This window comes from Schistocerca nitens, chromosome 4, assembly GCF_023898315.1.
Source record: "Schistocerca nitens isolate TAMUIC-IGC-003100 chromosome 4, iqSchNite1.1, whole genome shotgun sequence".
NCBI classification, from domain to species: Eukaryota; Metazoa; Arthropoda; class Insecta; order Orthoptera; family Acrididae; genus Schistocerca; species Schistocerca nitens.
Genome location: NC_064617.1, coordinates 986707628 through 986730498, shown reverse-complemented (window position 1 = coordinate 986730498; position 22871 = coordinate 986707628). Strand labels below are relative to the sequence as shown.

At 39.2% G+C, this 22871-nt stretch overlaps 1 protein-coding gene and 1 non-coding gene across 2 annotated transcripts in view; both read left to right on the top strand.

Annotated features, from left to right (window-relative positions):
• Nucleotides 1–22871, top strand: part of LOC126253699 (dedicator of cytokinesis protein 1) — a 443179-nt gene that overhangs the window by 363115 nt on the left and 57193 nt on the right. The gene's annotated exons all lie outside the window — the stretch shown is intronic.
• On the top strand, nucleotides 20665–20737 carry Trnat-agu (transfer RNA threonine (anticodon AGU)). Its single transcript has one exon. It is a non-coding gene; the product is annotated as a tRNA-Thr (tRNA).

Sequence of the window (22871 nt, the reverse complement as noted above, 5' to 3'; positions counted from 1 at the left end):
GTGGTCAGCGTCTTCATTAGCTTGCTTTATGGAGAAGGCTTCATCTTCAAGCCTCAAAATAAGCAAGCTAATGAGACGTGCTGTATTTCTGTCATTGGAAAGGAATTGCTCCTGAGTCATAGTCACCATCATTAACTCGGTAAAGATGACCTCAGGAGTAGTGTGCGTTTTGCTTCGGTAGAGGCACTCAGCTTATTTTATGCTCTCAGTGGACAGGTCTGCTGGGTAGTCATCGAACACCACACTTGTCACACGTCCGCTGTATTGTCTTTTTAAACATTCAACGTATTTCGTTAGTATTAACTGGAATGTTTCACCATTCCTCCATACAAGCTGGCGGAGAAGAAATCCACCATCGAAGACAAATGCTGCTTCTTCCAGGTTTACATCATTCAGTGGTGTGAACAAGTCACATAACACTTGGTGAGTCTTCCTCGTTCCAGATGCATCGAACAAAGAGGGAGGATAGGGTGCCAGCTCATATCGGAAGAATTCTTTAAGCTGAGAAGTGCTATCCAGTGGAATAACGTTTCAGGGTTCACTGGTACATACTCCCCACGAATGGTCACCTTAGATTTAAATCCCTGTATACTCATCACTCTTTTCTTTCGGACAAACTTGATGTTGTCAAAGGTTTGACCAACTAGGGCGAGCATTGAGGATTTGCTCATTTCAAAGGCTCTGTGACAGTCGATTGTGTCATCTCCGACGATTCCTGTGCTGATGGACATAACAAATTTAGTAACAGGAAAAGGATCACGGGATTGAATGCTCTCAATAAATTGCTGAAGGTCTGCATTGTCACGCTGAACTCTGGCATCCCTCGCATCAACATGTTGCTCTGAGGTAGTGAGTGATACCCCACAAAACTCTTCAACCTGCTGGGTCACTGTAGTAACAGTTGGTACGGTCAGAATCCATCCACTCCGAGTACTGTCGGAAATGCCCCGACCGTGACTGAGCCCTCCGGTACTTTTCAACGAGCGAATTAGTGTTTGCCCAATCTTCATGTCAGACCGTATCCCACTCGAAAACTTATCAGACCTTCTGATAGTAAACCAGCCTTTGAGTGCAAACTGTGTACAGTCTTCTGATATTTTCTTTTCAAGGCTCATCATGTCTTGTAAATACGTCTGTGCAGATTTAACATACAGAAAATGTCCACTGGCACGAAAATAGGGTAACATTTTCTTAACAGTGGTGAGGTGCAGTTCCCAGTCGCCACTCCTCTCAGCTCGAATGAACTGCTTCGTCAGAGTAATCGTGTTGAAGTAGAGAATCCATAACTTGGCAGTGGGACCGTTTAGCTCCAGCTCTCCAAGTTTCTGTGCAAACATGTGCTTCAAAGTTTCATAATCAAGGGTTTCCAAGGAACTTGATGAGGTAGACGCCTCTTCAAGGTGCTGAACAGTTCTCTCACTGTCACTCATTCTTGTGAGGATAACATGTGTGAGAGCCAAATTGCAAAAGATATGTGCACGAACTGAGCAATAGACAAGAGAGCAATAAACTTGTGTCGCCCAGTGGGCGGATGCAGGATGCTGCCGCCTGGTGACTGTGCACTCACATCGTGCACAGTATTCTACTAAAGCAAAAGCTGCATTTCCAAATGGTGCATTGTTGTTGTTGTTGTTGTTGTTGTGGTCTTCAGTCCTGAGACTGGTTTGATGCAGCACTCCATGCTACTCTATCCTGTGCAAGCCTCTTCATCTCCCAGTACCTACTGCAGCCTACATCCTTTTGAATCTGCTTAGTGTATTCATCTCTTGGTCTCCCTCTACGATTTTTACCCTCCACGCTGCCCTCCAGTACTAAATTGGTGATCCCTTGATGTCTCAGAACATGCCCTGCCAACCGGTCCCTTCTTCTTGTCAAGTTGTGCCACAAACTCCTCTTCTCCCCAATTCTATTCAATACCTCCTCATTAGTTATGTGATCTACCCATCTAATCTTCAGCATTCTTCTGTAGCACCACATTTCGAAAGCTTCTATTCTCTTCTTGTCTAAACTATTTATTGTCCATGTTTCACTTCCATACATGACTACACTCCATACAAATACTTTCAGAAACGACTTCCTGACACTTAAATCAATACTCGATGTTAACAAATTTCTCTTCTTCAGAAATGCTTCCCTTGCCATTGGCAGTCTACATTTTATATCCTCTCTACTTCGACCATCATCAGTTATTTTGCTCCCCAAATAGCAAAACTCCATTAATACTTTAAGTATCCCCATGGATCTTAATACCTACTCTGAACTTTTCTTTCCTTTCCTTTACTGCTTGCTCAATATACAGATTGAATAACATCCCGGAAAGGCTACAACCCTGTCTCACTCCCTTCTCAACCACTGCTTCCCTTTCATGTCCCTCGACTCTTATAACTGCCATCTGGTTCCTGTACAAATTGTAAATATCCTTTCGCTCCCTGTATTTTACCCCTGCCACCTTCAGAATTTTAAAGAGAGTACTCCAGTCAACATTGCCAAAAGCTTTCTCTAAGTCTACAAATGCTAGAAAAGTGGGTTTGCCTTTTCCTAATTTATCTTCTAAGATAAGTCGTAGGGTCAGTATTGCCTCATGTGTTCCGACATTTCTATGAAATCCAAACTGATCTTCCCCGAGGTTGGCTTCTACCAGTTTTTCCATTCGTCTGTAAAGAATTCTTGTTAGTATTTTGCAGCTGTGTCTTATTAAACTGATAGTTCAGTAATTTTCACACCTGTCAACACCTGCTTTCTGTGGGATTGGAATTATTATGTTCTTGAAATGTGAGGGAGGGTATTTCACCTGTCTCATACATCTTGCCTGTCAGTAGTTCTACTGGAATGTTGTCTACTCCCGGGGCCTTGTTTCGACTCAGGTCTTTCAGTGCTCTGTCAAACTCTTCACGCAGTATCGTATCTCCCATTTCATCTTCATCTACATCCTCTTCCATTTCCATAATATTGTCCTCAAGTACACCGCCCTTGTATAGACCCTCTATATACTCCTTCCACCTTTCTGCTTTCCCTTCTTTGCTTAGAACTGGGTTTCCATCTGAGCTCTTGATATTCATGCAAGTGGTTCTCTTTTCTCCAAAGGTCTCTTTAATGGTGCATGTTAAATTAAAATCAGAGGTGACCTATACAAATATATTTGCCTCCAAATTTGGTCAAATGTGGTGTTCTGATTTTTTTAAGGTAACTTTCTGGACGATTACCTTAGGAATTACAAAAGATACGCTTTTGTCATTATTACACTGGCTTGCCAGGCAGAATATATACACAAAGGCAGAATAACAAGGTGCAAAAAGGCTTTGCCATTTAATAAGGGACTGCCAAAGTCGACCTTAAATTTTTTGTCATGGAGTTTACCCCTGACTTTGAATAGTTCTTTTAATTTTTTTTTTCCAATCTTTACTGATAATGTTATTTTTGAGTTATCTGCATAAAACTGATCTAGAGACCTAGATTTGTAAATGTGAAGTACCTTACATGCATAGCAATGAAAGTACAAACTTAGCCGTACAGAAATGGGTGGTCCATTTCACTTTTGGTCTCATAAAATGCAGAATTTATTCCTCTATATCGTTTGTATAAACCACTTTATTCATAGATGTGTTAGTTTCAACGATATTACTAAAAAACAGAGGTCAAAATGAAAATTTTTCATCAACATGTAAAATTGGTCCAATTTTGAAGAGCACTAGTATTGAAACGGATGGTCCAAAAAATATGCGGATGGTCTCATTCAATGCAGAATTTTATGCCCTACAATTTTTAATTCCACTATGTTTTCGATATTGTGAGTCATTTATGAGATATAATCACAAAACCGAAAAATACCCCTTTTTCGGGTACATTTTTGCCCCCCCCCCCCCCCCCCCCACCACCACCACCACTTTTCCACAACTCCGCCAAGAGGGAAAACCTAGGATAGTCATATTGGGCACAAATGAAGCCATTAAAACAATAAAACCTTTTGTAGTAATTATTTCCAATTTGTCTAATTTTTAGTTTTAACCCTACTGGACTACTAAGCTATCTACCTGATTAAGGAATATAAAATTCAACACTCTGGCCACTGTTTTTGTACGAGTCTCACACTGTTTATATGCCCATCCCATAATCATTAGAAAGTTTTAGTACAGACTCACCATTTTTAACTTTTCTGAAAGATATTTAATTTTTGTTCATTAGACAAACAAATTTTAAATTTATGTATAATTTAGCTACCACAAGTAAATTATCCAAAACTTCATCAACAATGAGAAATGCAAAATACCTTAACATTCACTTGTCAGCTATACATTTGAGAAGCCATAGTATTACTGAGATCTGTCGATGATTAGAAAAATATGATCACCAATGCATACCTCGGGGGTATGCTTTCATTCCGTAGCAAACACTGAGCAAGAATTCTGAAGGGAAATGTCCCAGAAGAAAATCTAAGTGATTTTCTTTTTCTGTCAGTTTTAAGCGAGTTGGAAATTATTGACCTTCTGCTTGTAAGGAAAGGGCCAAGCAGACATACAGACAAGAAACTGACTTTGTCCATGTTACAAGCTTAAAGTCCCTGCATTTACCTGTAGATGAAATATTTATAGGCTGTCAGACAGTGGTATTGGGGTCCACATTGTCTTCCAGCAGTAAGACATGAGTCATTCGTGTAATTCCAAAAAAAATATTTGTTCTAATTAAGGAAAAAATCAGATTTTGGTTTTTATATTTTCAATAATCACTCTGAGAGAGGTGGAGCAGTGGTTACGATACTGGATTGCATTCAGGATTATGAAGGATCATACCCATGTCTGGCCATCCAGATTTAGGTTTTCCATGATTTCCCTAAATCACCTGGGGCAAATGTCGGGATGGTATCTTGAAAAGTGCATAGCTGACTTTCTGCCCCATCCGTTTGTAACCCAAGCTTTTGCTGCATCTCAAATTACTTTGCTGTTGATAGGACAATAAACTCTTTCTAATCTTCTTTCTTTCCTTCCTTCTTCAATAATCATTCTCCTGTTATTTTTCACAAATTTTAGAAAAATGAGTGGATAGGGTCTTGACAAAAATGATTGATTTAAAACAAGACTGGCAAAAGTGTGTGTGTGAATCTGGAGAAGATTGAAAGATAAAAATAATTTTTTTTTAACTAAGGCAGTGTTAATAGTGAGTCAAAGAATGCAGAACATATATTTATATTTGAGAGAGAGAGAAAGAGACCAAAGTAATGACATATTTTCATTAGCATTGGCCACATGGATGGTGAGAACAATGTACATGTTGTCAGTGAATGCAGTTTGCCTAGGGCCAGTACTTGCTTTGTGGTAACGCTATATTCACTGGGTATAGTGTATTAGTTTGGATTCCGTAGGAATGTTGGAATACGTGAGGCAATACTGACCTTACGACTTACCTTGGAAGAAAGATTAAGAAAAGGCAAACCTACGTTTCTAGCATTTGTAGACTTAGAGAAAGCTTTTGACAATGTTGACTGGAATACTCTCTTTCAAATTCTGAAGGTGGCAGGGGTAAAATACAGGGAGCGAAAGGCTATTTACAATTTGTACAGAAACCAGATGGCAGTTATAAGAGTCGAGGGGCATGAAAGGGAAGCAGTGGTTGGGAAAGGAGTGAGACAGGGTTGTAGCCTCTCCCCGATGTTATTCAATCTGTATATTGAGCAAGCAGTAAAGGAAACAAAAGAAAAATTCGGAGTAGGTATTAAAATTCATGGAGAAGAAGTAAAAACTTTGAGGTTCGCCGATGACATTGTAATTCTGTCAGAGACAGCAAAGGACTTGCGAGAGCAGTTGAACGGAATGGACAGTGTCTTGAAAGGAGGATATAAGATGAACATCAACAAAAGCAAAACGAGGATAATGGAATGTAGTCAAATTAAGTCGGGTGATGCTGAGGGAATTAGATTAGGAAATGAGACACTTAAAGTAGTAAAGGAGTTTTGCTATTTAGGGAGTAAAATAACCGATGATGGTCGAAGTAGAGAGGATATAAAATGTAGACTGGCAATGGCAAGGAAAGCGTTTCTCAAGAAGAGAAATTTGTTAACATCGAGTATAGATTTAAGTGTCAGGAAGTCGTTTCTGAAAGTATTTGTATGGAGTGTAGCCATGTATGGAAGTGAGACATGGACGATAACTAGTTTGGACAAGAAGAGAATAGAAGCTTTCGAAATGTGGTGCTACAGAAGAATGCTGAAGATAAGGTGGGTAGATCACGTAACTAATGAGGAGGTATTGAATAGGATTGGAGAGAAGAGAAGTTTGTGGCACAACTTGACTAGAAGAAGGGATCGGTTGGTAGGACATGTTTTGAGGCATCAAGGGATCACAAATTTAGCATTGGAGGGCAGCGTGGAGGGTAAAAATCGTAGAGGGAGACCAAGAGATCAATACACTAAGCAGATTCAGAAGGATGTAGGTTGCAGTAGGTACTGGGAGATGAAGAAGCTTGCACAGGATAGAGTAGCATGGAGAGCTGCATCAAACCAGTCTCAGGACTGAAGACCACAACAACAACAACAGTGTATTAGTGGACATCTGTTATCACTGTCTCCTGTACACAAACTAAATGGATTGCAGATGTACGTCATGAGATGAATAAAACACGATTCATTTTTGTATCCCATACACACACACTGCAAAGGGAGTGGGTGGCAGGGGAGGCGGAGAAATCTGCCAGAATACTTCTGCATGTACTGTAATTACTTGAGTATTGCTTGAAGCCTCACTTGCATGTTCCCCCCCCCCCTCCCCCCTCCACCCCTCTCCACCCCTCTCCTTTGCTCCCGCCCAAAATTTCTTGAATTTCTCTCTCTCTTTCTCTCTCTCTGTTTAGTGAGTATCTTATGAACCTTGTGTGTGCTTATGTGTCAACACATTAATCTGTAGGGGTGTGGTTGGCAGTTACCTGTTCTCAACTTTTTATATAAAACGTTATTTCCAGATGCATGTCATACACTCTTTATCACTGATATCATCATATATAAATTACTGTATCTGAAGGGTTTTACGGACTAGTCAAAAACTAATGGATGTCCAGTAGCTCTTAGTTAAAATTCTGTACTAATAAAAAATTGCAAAATACTGTGAAGGTAATGCAACATGTATGGTGTCAGAACTTTGGGAAGCTGATTCATATTTATGCTTTGACATCACTAATGGAACAAAGTGCTACATTGCTAAACAGATACTGGAAAATTCCTTTAAAAAATAATTCACTCAGGTGTATTTGTCCATCCTGCATGGAATCACAAGCTTAAGGCCATTCAATGTTATAGTAACAATGTAAAGAAAAATGGATTACTACTTATCATAAAGATGAGATGTTAAGCTTCAGACAGGCACAATTAAGACAGTTACACATAAGCTTTCGGCCACAGCCTTCATCAGAAAAAGAAAGATAAACACACACCATTCATTTACACCAGCGACCACACCTCACACATACGATTGGCAACTTAGCGTTGTCAAATAGTTGTGTGTGTATGATCATTGATACAGTGTGACTCTGAAGTCGATGTGATTCGGAAGACGGTGAATAAACACAGGAAAGAAGAGAAAGAACGGACACTGAGAAGAGTAATACAGTAGGGAATAGTAACAAAGGAAAACATCCCAAGGTTGTGAGATGGAGAAAAAGCTGTTTAACAAAATCAAGCAATGGAAACTCCAGGTTGAAATATCAACAATGTCAGAAAAGACAGATTGCTACTTACTGTAAAGATGACAAGTTAAGTTGCAGACAGGTGCCAATTAAAACTAACTTACACATGTGTTTTCAGCTTAACTTAACGTGTCGTATTTACATTATCTTTTCCAACATTGTTGATATTCCAACCTGGAGTTTCCATTGTTGAATGTTATATTAATAATGTTCAGGTGCTTCCATTATTATGATAACGCGTTGTTCCATCATCCATCATTGTAGTGACAATTTGTAGATCATTAATGTTACAGATGGTTACACATGGTAAACCTTGAAAAGAGTCTTCTTTGGCATGTTGTACTATTAATAAAACTGCTGAAATATGTAGCAATTACAGACGTGCAGAAATATGAAGACCCAGTTACTCCCAGTCAATTCACATACAGAAAACATTTCACCTGTACTGTAATGTGTTAAGTGCTTATACATCAAATGAGAAGTATTCCTCTATTTCTTTAGATATTTCTTTCATGTAGTCATTGGGCTGTTACAAATGTCAGATACATGTAGTTCTTACTATTACAGGTAATAATTACAACAACTAATAATGCCTATCAAAATACATTACATTCTTTACATATATTATTACAACAAGAATCATTAGCTTACCACATATCATAAATTTTATATTTTAGAAAATAATGTGGTTGATTTATTAAAAAAAAAATTTTTTAAACTTGAAACATTTTATGACTAACTTGCATATACAGTATACTGTACATTATGTTACAATACATCACTTGGCTCATAATGTTCACTGCTTTAAAGTTGCTAAGTGAATACATAAATCTTTCAGTTATTTTTTTTCTTTTTAATTCTGATTTACATTGTTTTTTTTTATATTAGTTTTCAGGGACTCTGCTAGCTTATTATACCATATCAGCCCATTAGTGTACGGGTTCGGGTATGTCATTTGTAATATCATTCTTTATCTAGTTACCTTTGGATCTGATGTTGTTGTTGTATATCACTACATTTAATTACTTAAGTACCAAGCGAGGTTGCACACTGGACTCGCATTATGGAGGATGATGGTTCAAAACCCTGTCCAGCCGTCCTGATTTAGGTTTTCCATGATTTCTCTAAATCGCTTCAGGTCAATGCCGTGGTGGTTCCTGTGAAAGTGCGTGGCCGACTTCCTTCCCCATCAAAAGGGACCGATGACCTCAGTGTTTGGTACCTTCCTCCAAATCGGCCAACCAACCATTTACTTAAATTTTCTGGGAGGCAAAAAAGTATTTAAATTATAGTGGTACAACAAGCAGATGGTGAAATATTTGTGTTGTATGAAAACTGTATGGCAAGAATCTTTACAGCCCAGTCCATTTATAATCCTTAAGCCACTTGTTTGACGGCAGCAACAGTACTCTGTTAAGGTTCACATCTGCAGTGCAACCCCATGTTTCTGTGTGGTACCTAAGATAGGGATAGATTGTCCCATAACACACATTTTTCAGTGTGTGAGTGGACCCCATTTTGGACAGTTGCCTAAGAAGATACAGGCTGTTACTGACTTTATTACACACAGCATTAATAAGGTTATTCCACCAAAGGCTTAGTCCAGATGGAACCTAGAAATTTAAAGCTGTTTGCTTCCGCCACCATTATCACAAATATCTTTCATGCGTGAGAACTACGAGTTTCCAAGTGCAAATATTAGCAGCTGGGACTGACTTACATTGATCATTAGTCCTTGAGCATCGAAATATGTCCATAATTCTAATATCCTATTAGTTTTTGAATATTCTACTTCCTTATAGTCTTTGCTGTAGAATAAAACTGATGTGTCTTAAGCACAAATTACAACGTGTGAGTTAATGAGATGTATAATGTCGTTAATGTATATCGAAGAAAAGGGAAAGGACTAATAATTGACCCTTGAGGCCTCCTTGTATCACTTTTCAACTTAAAACCAAAACCTTATGATCAGTTTCATATGTAAGTTTGATACATGGTTTCAAATTCATCAGGCATGTCGCTTGAAATTTCATAGATGCATCATGGATATTGGATGGCTGCAGTTTTTTAAAGAGAAGTCAGTGGTTTAGTGAGTCAAAAGCTTTGCCCAGGTTTGGAAATATTTCAGTGTTGTGCATACCCAGTTCTATATTACTGTATGACTTTATGGAAGAAACTGACAACAACAGGGGTGTGCTAGGTCTTTCATAAATCCATGTTGTTATTCAGTAAGCATTTCAAGACTTGATAAGTAAGCTCTGAGTTGGGATAGGGTAACTAGTTCCAGTATTTTACAGAAGGTGGGGATTGGTGACATTGGTTTGTAATTTGAAATTTCTTCCTTGCTTCACTTTTTCGCTAAAATCACCTATTTTTAAGCTCTGTGATATCTTTTTTTCCAACTTATCCTACAATAAGTAAGATAGGTAATGGGTTGAATTCTTTCATTGGCACACTTCTTTAACATCATACTTGAGATACCATCCCATCCAAATGAAAGTTTGTTCTTTAGTTTTTGAGTTGTGTTCAGTACCTTCTGTTGACTCATGTCAACAAAATTGAGCCCTGCAAAGTTTGTGATATTATTTGGCTTCTCAGCCTGTAGATCTATAATGGAGGATGATTGGTCAAAATAAGAGATAAAGTGCTTATTGAATAAATTACATGTTGTATTTGGACCTTTAAGTAGGCAGCCTTCATGCCTAATACTGACTGGTTCAATTTGCACCTTGCTGATGGTTTTGCAATGTTTATTGATTAGTGTCCAGGATGCCTTATCCGTGTTGGTTCAGTACTCTATTGCATCATTGTTTACCTCTTTCCTCAAGTGTAAAAGATCTGCCTTGAAGATAGGGCATACTTGTGGGAATGCGGAAATAACGATTGATGTGCAGTATATTTACACCATGCAAGTGCAACGAATGTTAGAAAGTTAAGTTTTTATTCTTTGACCCATCTTCTATTGAGTATCCTGTTCTGAATTGGGAAAAGAAAATGTCCTAAGTAATTTTATATGTGGGTTTAATTTGTTGCCCATATAATTGGTGACCCGGGAGAAGAAAGCAACTTTCACAATGATATTATTGTGTGGCAGATACGTTTAGTGGAAGAAGCTAACAGACTTATACAAGCCACAAATGAAGAGATACAGTGCCTAAAGCAAGAGATTGAGGTTTTGGAGGTTGCAATGCCGAAGGATGATAGGAGAACAGATTCCATAAATTTACTAGTTTTGGTACTAGCAGTCACGACATGAGAATACATATGTGCTGAAGATTTTTTGCATATGAACGCGTCATTATCAACCGTGCCACGGCTGCAGTTAACAACTCCATTCACACCTACGCAACCAGACATATGGTATGCAATACTAGAGAATATCTCCGAGCAACAGTGCATAACTGAAGACTGTGAAAAATTCACTATCACAATTAGCAACTGGGATCGAAGGACAACAGCGATAGTCTCCGATGTGAGCCTAAATCCTCCACTCTGTCGGGCATATGTCACACTTAAAACATTATTGATCACTCGCTGCATGAAATTTTCTGAGCAGTGACTTTCTCATGTGTGTAACAGGAGAAACATGGGGGCAGAGGTCCATCTGAATTTTGGAGACATTTGTGCCCTGTAGTCAACTCAAGCATAATACCCGATGAATTATTACTACATGTCTGGTGGCAACAGTTTCCTCACTAAGTTCAGCTAACATTGATCACATATGAATGACAGTCTCTAGACAAGTTGCTGTAAATACCAGACAGAGCTTTCGCTACCCTGTAGCCGATGCTCTTAGCATCCCTAGCAAAATCATTGGTTACCTCTGCAAAGGAAGCCAATAGTAACTCTTTGGAGAAGTTAGAAAAATTCATGTGAAGCTGTGCTGCTTCAAATTACAGGCCTAATAAAAACCATGCACTACTGAGGGGATCGGACAGCTGCAAACCACGATGGAAAAGATGGCTTCTCGGCCATAACTTGGAATGACAAACTTCCACCAGTAACAAAATGCAGTCACACTCCAAACAGGATCAGGCTCACAGCAATGATTTTTGCTGGTACCGCAGGTGTTTCAGGCCGTGAGCTGCATGATAAACAAAATCTTGTGGATTCTCGAATGAGAAGGGCAGCCGTAAACGAATGAAAAACCAGGTGACAACTGTAGGTGGCAACATTTACATTCAAGATAAGGGCTGTTTTGTGACATCGTGGAGAATTAGCTAACACTGCACAGATTACACGTGGTTGATAGACTCCCAGGTCCCAACTTCATGATAGGCACAGATTTGGAAGCGAGTTCGAGCTCGTTTACAGAGGACACTAGCAAGTCTTTGAAATTGCTAGCAGTTAACAATTCAAGCATAAAAATGTCTTATTATAAAGAGCTCACAGTTGATATTGGTTTGTCTACCAATTACAAATGGAACTTTATAAAGTGGCACATATTTTACAGACTATCTTACGCACAGATTTCTTGTCTCATTTCGTGATCACTGTGGACTTGACAAATAACTACCTTACTACCAGATCACATAGGGGCATGATAAAAGGTTCTAAGTGCAGTGGAGCCGAGATCGTAATAGGAGTAGTGAGCAGCCCAGGGATACTCTCTCTGCAGCAAGAAGCCATCAAGACTCCAGTAGTGAAGCACAATACAGTGCATTATATACACACCACACCATGCCTGCCAATATCAACACGTGTCCACAGATTAGTGACAGAGTAATTAACAGAGATGAAAGTGATTTTTGAGGAGTAATTAGAAGACCAGACAGCTCGCTCTTGGGCATCCCCTCTCCATCTACGATGCAAGATAGATGGCACATGGAGTCCCTGTGGAGGATATGCTGATTGAACATGAGAATGATTCCAGGTAAATACCCCATACCAAACATTCAAGAATTTACTGTGCTGTAGCAGGTGCGAAAATGTTCTGATTACTGGATTGTCATAAGACATACAACCAGATTCTGGTGGCTCCAGCTGATATGACAACGACAGCACTGATCAGACCCTTTGGGATATTTGAATTTCTGTTTATGCCATGTGGACTAAAAAATGTGGCCCAATCTTGGCAAATATTTAAGGATGAGGTGCTTCAGGTGTTACCTTTCAGTTATGCATACCTGGATGATATTTTGATATTCTCAGAGAATGCACAATTACATGATAAACATATTCAGGAGGTACGACAGAGGCTGGATACATACAGTGTAGTTTTAAATGAACATAAGTGCACAATGCGCAGAAATCGAGTAACTTTTCTCAGCTATATAGTTTCAGCCGATGGTATGCAGCAATTGCTGGAGAAGACAGATATGCTGCAAAATCTACCTAAACCTGCAGACTACAAACAACTTAGGCATTTCCTGGATATGTTAAACTTTTACTGTCACCATTTGCGAATTACTGCCACAACCAGGCACTGCTTATGAATGCATTGGCTGGCAAGAATGTAAGAATTATAAAGGAAAGCAAAAGCTGCAATGGACACTATAAATGAGTAAAGCTTTAGAGATTCACAAAGAATGTTAGAAGTGGCAGTCTTGTTTGCACACCCCATACCTGCAGCACCAATGAGTATTGCAGTAAACACCAGTCAGGTTGCAATTGAAGCAGCCTTGCAACAACAGTTAGACAAACAGCAGCCTCTTAGTCTCTTCTCAGAGAAGCCGCAACTCCAACAGCCAAAATGGAGTGCATAGGATAGAGAGTTTGCGATAAATGAAAGTGTCAGACATTTCTGCCCATATCTTGAAGGCAGGCGAGTAATAATTTTCACCAACCATAAACCTATAGTTTCAGCTTTTGGCAGCATCAGCGATAATTGCTCACTGAGACAGTTTTGGCACAGGGGTTTGTCCGTCACGGATATGAGGCACACCAGAGGTGCGGAGAATGTGGTTGCAGATTACTTTCCTCGTGTTTGCAGCATAGCCAGCACTTCTGAACTATGAAGAAGTTGCGGCATCACAGAAAGCAGATCTAGAGCTACAGAAATTATTGATGGACCACACAACAGAGTTACAGTTAGAGCTAATACCAATGGCGGGCAGTGCGATATGCACGGCAGAACCCGTGCCCATACATTACACAACAATTTCGCAATGCGGCATTTGACAGTGTTTGTGGTCTGGCATACCCAGGGGCAAATGCCATGATCAAGTCACTGACATTATGTTTTGTGTGGTCTTCAATTAAAAGAGACACCCGGCAACAGACTCGCGCATGTCCGTGAAATGAGTGAAGGTTATTCCGATCACTGACAAAGCAGTGGAAATAGTGGTGGAGGCGTTTGTTTCTCACTGGGTAGCTTGCTTTGGGTGCCCACTTCATATCACAACTGATCAAAACTGCCAGTTCAAATCCAGCCTGTTCAAGAAATTGACAGCTTTTGCAGGTTCCAATATCACCATACAACAAGCTGCCATCCGGCAAGCAATGTTACGGTAGAGAGGTGGCATAGGATGTCGGTTGGACTTCTCATGTGTCATCAAGGAAGATGAAGAGACGCATTACCTCTGTTTCTCCTTGGACTACGGACCATGTAAAAGGCAGACATCGAGCTTCAGTGGCGGAATTGGTTTATGGAGAACCGTGGGTGTCCCAGCTGACTATCTAAGCACTGCCTCATCACCAATGTTAACAAATCTCTTATCACTGATATGTGAAATCTGCAGTCATGTGGAAACAGTGAGAAGACCAACAGTATCTAGGCACAGTGAATGCCCAATTCTTGGATATAAGGCGTTGGTAGACTGTGCTCATGTCTTGTTTCACTCAACTGCACTCAGAGCCCCACTGCAACCTCAATATACTCTATTGAGTAGTACGATGCAACACCAATACTATAGATGTCGTGCACAAGAACAAAACCATTAGTGTGTCCTTAGAGAGAGTAAAGCCAGCATGGGTCTTACTGGAACCCAACTATGATGACATTCGACCAGAAGAGAAGGACCGCAGTTTGGAGTGCACTGCGCATAATGTAGCAGAAGAATACACATTGAGATGTCACGGAGTCACAGCACAGCAGTCCACACTGGCTCCCACACCTTCGCAGCAACGAATTGTCTGTATGAGACCAGGAAGACAATTCATATTTAAGTACCAGTTCATCCTGGGTACTGCGCAGATATTTAAGTTTTTGTTGTTTGATTCATGTTCTACTGAGTATTCTGTTCTTAGATGGAAAATAAAATATCCTACGTAAATTTTCATGTGGGTTTAATTTGTTGCCTACGTATTTTTCCTTAACTGTGTGCAGTTTTGTTTCTTTATGCCTAACGTCAACCTCATGTGTATTCTGCCTTAACTTAATTAGACTAGGTGGATGTTTTTATCTAGTGGGAAGCAGCAGTAGTAGTCAAAATGCCTAAACAGAGTCCTATAAAATTTATCCAGTTTGCTTTTTGACTCTTTGGTAAATGGTGTTCCACATCTCCTTTGCTAGCTTAATGTTGGAGGAGCTGATATTGGTGCTACTCAGAATCTTTTTTTTTTTTTTTTTTTTTTTTTTTTTTTTTTTTTTTTTTTCCAATTATTTTAGCTGATTTTGGTACAGCAAAGCTTAAGTACTCCAGCAACTGACAATAGTGATTTGAGTTATGAAAGTTAACACTCTGGCAATTTACATTGTCTCTGTACTTTCTGTTACATAATCACTTTTACTGGTGCTTCATATGTTACCCTAGTGTCAGAACTTCTTACTACATTTTTGAGATTATACAAATTTAATACATCTGTCAGTTTTGTGTAGGTTATACCTACAGGAGTTTGCATCAATATTTAAGTCTCCAGTTCTATTAAGCTCTGTGGGGCCTGTTTGCCAAATTGTCCTGTTAAGTCTATCAGGATAGCATGAAGCATCATCACATGGTGGACAGTACATCTCAGTATCTTTCAGTTTAGCTATCCAGTTGAGTGAATATTTATGTCAACCACAATACCAATCATTTCAGTTGTTCCATTTTTAGTGTACTTTTCAAGAAATGAAATTCTTTTATGTAAAAGATGTTCACTAACAAATATTGTCATGCCACCCCTTCTATGTTGTTGTTTGCAGTAACTAGCTGCTAATACGTAATCATCTAATTTGTTAATCACAACTTTATTGACTTGTAGTACACATTCTGTTATTACTATCAAGTGTCACAAAAGCTTGTCACAAACACTTGGAGCAAATTGAGCTTATTTTTAAGATACTGCACATTTAAGTGTGTTGTTCTAAGGGATACTGGTCATTTTGTTTACCTTTCGTTCTGTGTAAATTGTTACACTTTGTGATAAGGGATTCTGAATCAGCAAAATTATTACACGTCTTTCGCAATGCACTGCAGTGACAGTTAACTCACTGCTAAGCATGTCTGCTCACTTAGTAAATGGCATTCTATTGTGTCCGAGGCGTTTCTTGTTGAACTAAACACCTTGGATGTGAAAGAAGCCTGTTCACATGGAAAAGAGAAAGGCCTAGAATGAGTAAATTATCATTGCAGCGCAATCTGAAAGTATGCACTATTACAGAGCTATGTAAAAATACACATATTGTTTGTGACCAAATGCATTTCATTTTAAGAATTCCAATATTGCACAAAAGCCTACGTAGGAACAATCATAACACCACAAACTCAAAATGGTTTTGAAAAATAAGGAAGTGAAGATAGAAATGTAACTTCAGTCAGTCATGGGTCTAACAGCAACTTACCATTTTGAGTTTCTGGTATTATAGTTGTTGCTATATAGGCTTTGGTGTGACATTGGAATTCTTAAAATGAAATGCATGCAATCACAAACAATATGTGTAATTTTACATAGCTCTGTAATAGTGTATGTTAATGGCATAGTTTCAGACTGCACTGCAAAACACACACACACACACACACACACACACACACACACACACACACACACACACACACACACACCCTTGCACACGTGCATTGCACTGGCTGGATACACAGTGCTGGGGATTGTGATTTGGTAGGTGAACTGGAGTGAGGGCTCATAGGGTAGCTGGAGGGAGAAAGAGGTGGGAAGCAGGGGGAGGAGTTGGAGACAAGCAACTAGTTGCTCAGAGGTAGATGGCAGGTACCAAAATAGAGACGTGTGATGGACGGGCGGCAGAGGCACAGAGCTAAGCATGTGACGTACAAGCACCACCAGCCGATGAGTTTGTTCGGGCACGATGGAGATAATGTAGAGATGTGGATTAGAAGGGAGTGGCAGGACAGGGCAAGGGAACTCTGTTAGGTGAAGGATGTGGGGACAGTAGATTAGTGGAGACTGAGGTCAGGAGGATTACGGGAGCAAAGATGTGTTGCAAGGATAACTCCCACCTATATAGTTTAGGAAAACTGGTGCTGGAAGGAAGAATCCAGATGCCATGGGGTGTGAAGCAGCAATTGAACTTGAGTATGTTGGTCTCGGCAGTGTGTTATGCCAGTGGGTGGTCAACTCTGTTCTTGGGCACAGTTTGGCAGTTGCCACTCATTATGGCAGACAGCTGGTTGGTCATGTCCACATAAAATGTTGTTCAGAAATTGCAGTAGAGCTGGTATTTGAGGAAGTTGCTTTCACAGGTGGCCCTACCTCCGATGGAATAGAATAAGCCAGTGGCAGGAATGGAGTAAGGCATGTCAGGTGGGTGAATTGGACAAATCTTGCACCTGGGTCTTCCACAAGGGCTGTGGTTCCTGTGGTAAGAGGTTAGGAGTGGGAGTGATGTAGTGAAGGGATGGATCAGAATGTTGTGTAGGTTGGGTGTGTGATAGGATACCATTTTGGTAGGAGAGAGAGAGAGAGATTCCAATTTATGCCAGGACCATAGACATGTACCTGGAAAGAAAAAAAAAATTATTTTTTATTCAAGATGATGATTAAAACTTTGACCACCCACGTATTAAATTATTTTGTTACTTCACTTTGTACAATTTTGAAACTATTGCACGGTCTAAGGTAATGAATTATTATTATGATCATATCTGAAATTTAATGTCTGCAATATAAAGTCCATGGTTTTTAATTTGTGGGGTTCTTCTATGGGGTGTGTATTAGCTCACTGGCCACACACTATGTGTCATACACATAGTTGATGTCTACTGTGTGGACAGTGCTAGGTGTGTGGGGACATTTGGCTCCATGCTGTAGATTTTATTGTGTAGCTGCAGCAGCGACAGCAGCAGATTAGTCATTCTGTCTCTACACAGCTGCTCTCTGCATGGGGATGAAGCAAATATTTATATATGTTCACAATTCTCTGGCTTTCTTAGTGTGTCTTGCAAAATTTGTGTACTTACTTTAAATTGTAAGTCTAATTGACTTAATCAGTGTAAAATAGTCACTATGGTAGGATGAAAACTATTATGTTACTTCCATGTAGGGAATTGTCATTCTACACACGTTTTCCTTTATGACACAACCCATCAGTGTGTGACACATGTGATACACAGCTATCTATTTGCCATATTTGAGGTGATTTTGGCCAATTTATACTGATTTAACCAAACAGCTCTTACATTTTGGATGTCTTATTTGAGATCTTTTCATACTGCATCTATGGTGTGCAAATGACTTCATTTCCAGGTGCACTTAACTCATACAACAACATCATTACCATGTAAAACAACTGTGTATCATTTGTTTTACATAGAACTTTTATAAAGAGAGTTACAAAGGGTGTATAATATTTCTTTGTGTAAGATAGTCGTCAACATTAGTCAGTTGCCTCCATTTCTTGGTAACAGCCTCTTCGATATGTTGCCGTGCATTGCAGTCGTCAGATATTGACCAATAGGTCTTCAAATTATTGTGATTCTCCTGTTTATTTATTTTTGAGTTAGTCCAATGATTGTCTTCAACTGCTGTAAAGACAAAACACCAAAACTAGACTAGCTTTTTGAATTACAGTGTGCAATTTCTTTTCAGTGTGTTCATTGTGTATTATTTTACCTTGTTATAACACTCATATCAATTATTGATCTCTAGACCTAGTGTCAAACTTACATTATGAAGTTCTTCCATTCATTGTTAACTGCATTAAAAGCAAATATTACAGTGATATCAGTAAAAATAAGGTAGAATGTGAACTGTGACATGTGATTTATTCATTTCGCTACATACAATTTCAAATCTTTTGATTTGATATAAAGGAGATATTTCAATTTTTACAGTGAGAACATTTTAGAAGCAATACAAAAATTCACAGTGTTTTATATACATTTCTAGATGCAGCTACACAAATACTTACTATAGTTTTCAGTACACAAAAAAAATACAAGGTCATTATAAATGTGTGAAGCAATTTCACAGATTTGCTGTAGCTATATTACTTGACATATTGTCACAGGGCTTTGCACCCACATAGAACAACTCAGTTCATTTGACATATTACACATGCTCCATATATGCCCCACTACTGATTCTACAGATATCAAGTCAATAGTCAAGTTCTTTTCACATTTGGTGCGTCATGTCCCTATCAGTCCATTCAAAAGCACTGTTCATGCAAGCTCACAATGGAGTTTGGGAGAGAGTGGAGACGATGACATGAATTTCTGATCATCAACCCCATCAGTTGGTTTCTGAATTTCTTGTTTAAGAATTCTTGAACATCATAATGGAAATGGGGTGAAGCACCATCATGTTGGTAGATGAAGTTCTTGCTGTTGGTTTCTAGTTATGACATGAGCCAATTTTCCAGCATGTCCAGACACATGTCTCATGCCTTTTTGCGGAAGAAAATTGGACTGTAAACTTTAAGCTGCGAGACTGTGCAGAACATGTTGACTTTTGGTGAATCAAACCCATCCTCTTCCATAAGCTGTTGAAGCTGTGCCGAAAAGTCAAAGCTTCTGGCTTTGTCATTCGGAGTCAGAGCTTGTAGCAATTGCAAGTTATAAGGCTTTAGTTTCATTTGTTTCCTTACAATCTCCCAATGGTCATTGTGGTGTGTTCAACTCTCTGTTCGCTCTGTTCTTGGATTTCTGTGGGCTACGTGGGGCAACTCGCTTGTGCCTGGTCAACTGTTTTTTTTTTTTTTTTTTTTTTTTTTTTTTTTTTTTTTTTTTTTTTTTCACTTATTGCAGGCTGACCCATTGATTTTCCATTGCAGAGGCAACCAGAAGCTTTAAACTGTGCATACCATTGTCAAATGGAGTTGGCAGTTGGTGGGTCTTTGTTGAGCCTATTTCTGAAGTGTCATTACATTGTTATGGCAGTCTGATGTGAATGTATTCCAAGCACAGTATACACATTCTCAGCACCTGTCACTACCTTACATAACTGCTCACTGTTGCATTCTCTTGGCAGAAATCTCAAGTGTGGCTGCAACAATATGATACTTATGAGTTTTTCCATACAAGTGTTGAATTTTGTGATATGTCAGTTAAACTAGTTACAATGATTTTTTGAAATGGCTTCAGTTAGATCTTATAATTAAATGTTTCCCTGACACATTTAAGTCTCTCTATTATCTATGATAATGATCAAAGTGGAAGAAATGAATTAAAATTTGTGCCGTGGCCGGGACTCAAACCCGGGTCTTCTTGCTTGCTGGGCACAAATGCTAACCATTACATGACTGCAGTACAATGGTCAACATTGTTGCACGAACTACCCAAGTTGAGTGCCCTCCCCAACACAAACTTAAATTCATATCCTCTGTTTGTTTTCCCTTACATTGTCACTACTGCCAGGGCTCTCCTACATTGGAATAGCACGCCAGCATTGGACATAATGGGAAAGTCCTGTACCATAGAAGATTTTATCAATTATTGTAGATAATGAAGGGACTTGAATGTCTCAGGGAAACATTTAATTATAAGATCTCTTATGGTACAGGACTTTCCCATTACGTCCAGTGCTGGGGTGCTATTCCAATGTAGGAGAGCCCTGGCAATAGTGACAATGTAAGGGAAAACAAGCAGAGGATATGAATTTAAGTTTGTGTTTGGGAGGGCACTCAACTTGGGTAGTTCATGCAACAATGTTGACCATTGTACTGTGGTGGTGTAATGGTTAGCATTTCTGCCTAGTAAGCAAGAAGACCTGGGTTCGAGTCCCAGGTGCAGCACAAATTTTAATTCATTTCTTCTGCTTCAATCATTACCGTGGCTTCAGTTATTTACTCTGTGTGTGGATGGGGGGGGGGGTAGTATTTTAGTATTTTTAAATTTTTTAATGACAGTTGACAAAATTCTCATTGTTTGGCAACACACATATTCCTAATTGACCGATGACCAAGCAATTTCCCCCACCCCATCCCACCCCTCCTTCCCCTTTAAATCCACCAACCAATCAACCTAATTATTTGCTGAATTTCCCCAGAATATTATACCATCTAAATAAGTGACTCAAAGTAGCAATGATAGATTATGTTTCTGGTGTCAATATTTGTGGCACATGACAAAATACCCATTGCAAATGGTAAGCTATTTAGTTTATTTAGTAAGTAATCAATGCATACTTTCCAGTTAAATTTTTATCAAAACTGAGGCCCACGAACTTAACAAAGGTTGGTTTATATGGTATACTGATCATTGCAAGTTATTTTTATTTTACTTGATTCTAACAATTTAGTTTCAGACTGCTTCATTTTGGTTTTAGTTACATTTTGTTTAGCCAGTTTTGATGGCACCAATATTCAAAGTTTTCTAAAAAGTATTTTGACAGTTTCTGTAAAGTTTGGAAGGTAGGAGACGAGTACTGGCAGAAATAAAGCTGTGAGTACCGGGCATGAGTCGTGCTTCGGTAGCTGAGATGGTAGAGCACTTGCCCGCGAAAGGCAAAGGTCCCGAGTTCGAGTCTCAGTCGGGCACACAGTTTTAATCTTGTTGCATACGTTTCCAACTTCTGATTGAGTTTGCATCCCAAGATTGAAAGATGGCAGGGGTTCAGTGATGATTCAGGCAACCATATCATGGTATTCTGAGGGCCCTGTGGTTACTCTAAGGTTGCGTTACTGCCAAAGATTATGTGAGTATTTTGGCTGATTTGGTCCATCCCATGATAGAAAGTGTGCGCCCCACTGGTGATGCTGTGTTAGGAGATGATAGAGCTCCTATTCACACAGCTCACATCGTCACATCGTCTGGGACAGGTTTTATGAGCACTGTAATAAATTGTCACAGTCCCCTGGCCACCACAAGCACCATATAATAATAATATTATTAAGCCTTTGTAGGCTACTTTAAAGAGAAGGGCGTGTGATCACTATCCACTTTCATCATTGTTATTTGAAATTACCACTATTTTGCATGAATAATGGTATAAGATTTCCTTGAAAACCATACAGGACGTGTATTTATCCATTCTGAGATGACTGGAAGCTATTTTGAATGCCAGAGGTTTTCCTACAGTGTATTAGCTGTGGTAATGTGTTGTGTTTTTGATGTTTCCATATTTTTGTCCACCTCGTGTGTGTGTGTGTGTGTGTGTGTGTGTGTGTGTGTGTGAAATCGTATATTTATATCAAAAATAAACAGTCTACAACACGAGTAACTCAACTTCACTAAGGAAAAAATAAAAATTTGCTACAAATGTTGACAGCTGCAAAACAGAATTTGACAACCTAAGAACACTGATGGTAACTTTTGTTAAGACTTCTACATCTATGCCTATACTGTGCAAGTCACCCTACAGTGTGTGGTATACCAGTGTCACTTCCCTCTTTTCCTGTTGATGGCACATATAGTTTTCAGGGAGAATGATTACTGCTACGCCTCCATTTCTGATTTTATCGCCATGGTCTTAGACCGTACTGTGATGCAGAATGCCTCTCTTGTAGTGTCTGCCGCTGGAGTTGGCCGAGCATCTCCACAACCTTTTCACACTTCCTAAGTGAAACTGTAATGAAACACACTGCTGTTCTTTGGATCTTCTGTATTACCTGTATCAGTCCTATCTGATACAAATCCCAGACTGGCGAGCTATATTCAAATATTGGTTGATCGTAACTGAAACAACAGTATTGGTCTACAGTAGTGTACATGGAAGAACATAAACAACAATAATCTTTTATTGCCTGAAAGTATTTATAATGGTCTGCCAATGATTTTTACAGTATTAATTTGCACCATTATCTGTTGTTAAACCTTTCAGGTAGGTAAATGGCATGCAGTTCATTATTTTTGTTCTTTGTGTTTTAGTGATTAGGGCTTGTGCTACTGTTAAACAGATACTAAATCAGCTCCTATGTCCTATTGAAT